Source organism: Salvia hispanica, chromosome 1, assembly GCF_029641045.1.
Source record: "Salvia hispanica isolate PSC_SH4W2 chromosome 1, Shi_PSC_v1, whole genome shotgun sequence".
NCBI lineage: Eukaryota > Viridiplantae > Streptophyta > Magnoliopsida > Lamiales > Lamiaceae > Salvia > Salvia hispanica.
The window spans coordinates 38,279,857-38,280,548 of record NC_142692.1 but is presented as its reverse complement, the minus strand read 5'-3'; the positions used below and the strand labels follow the sequence as shown (position 1 = coordinate 38,280,548).

At 46.5% G+C, this 692-nt stretch overlaps 1 non-coding gene across 1 annotated transcript; it reads right to left on the bottom strand.

The window, feature by feature from the left end:
* Nucleotides 1-257: 257 nt before the first annotated feature.
* Nucleotides 258-362, bottom strand: LOC125185750 (small nucleolar RNA R71). The gene has a single exon (XR_007170251.2). It is a non-coding gene; the product is annotated as a small nucleolar RNA R71 (small nucleolar RNA).
* Nucleotides 363-692: the final 330 nt, after the last annotated feature.

Here is a 692-nt window from a genome sequence, read left to right as displayed (position 1 = left end):
AAAGGGTCGAGCAAACTCCTTTTGCAGGTAGGGCTACAGAGGATGCCAATCGCCATCTCTCCAAATTTGTGGAGATCTCAAACACTCTCAAGTTGAATGGTGTCGATGACGATTCCATAAGGGTAAGACTCTTTCCCTTTTCATTAACTGATTCTGCTAAAGAGTGGTTTGAATGTATGCCCAGAGAAAAGGTCTCCACATGGAAGGACATTGTAGCTGCCTTCCTCGACAAGTACTATCCGTCAGGCACAATATTGAAGCTCAAAAGCGAGATCTTCCAATTCATACAAGGCCGACGAACCCCTCTATGAGGCATTTGCTCGTTTCGAAGCCCTTCTCCGAAAGTGCCCTAACCATGGTTTCACCGTGGACCATCAGGTAGGAATTCTCTATAATGGGTTTAACGAGAAAATTTGTGCTATGCTTGATTCAGGTGCAAATAGAGGGTTCTTAAGGAAGTCAGGTGAGGAAGCCATGGCGGTGATAGAGGAATTCGCCACCAACAGCAGGGGGTGGTCGAAAGAAAGGCATAACCTAAAAAGGATAGTTGCAGTTGAAGAAGCCGAGGAAAGCTCTTTTGCAAAGGAATTGGCCGAGCTTCGAGTTAGGGTGGACCAAGTGGATTCATCAAGGAAGGAGGACCCGATTCCACCAACCTCCATTATAGCAGTCTCTAAACCCGAAACTCCTAC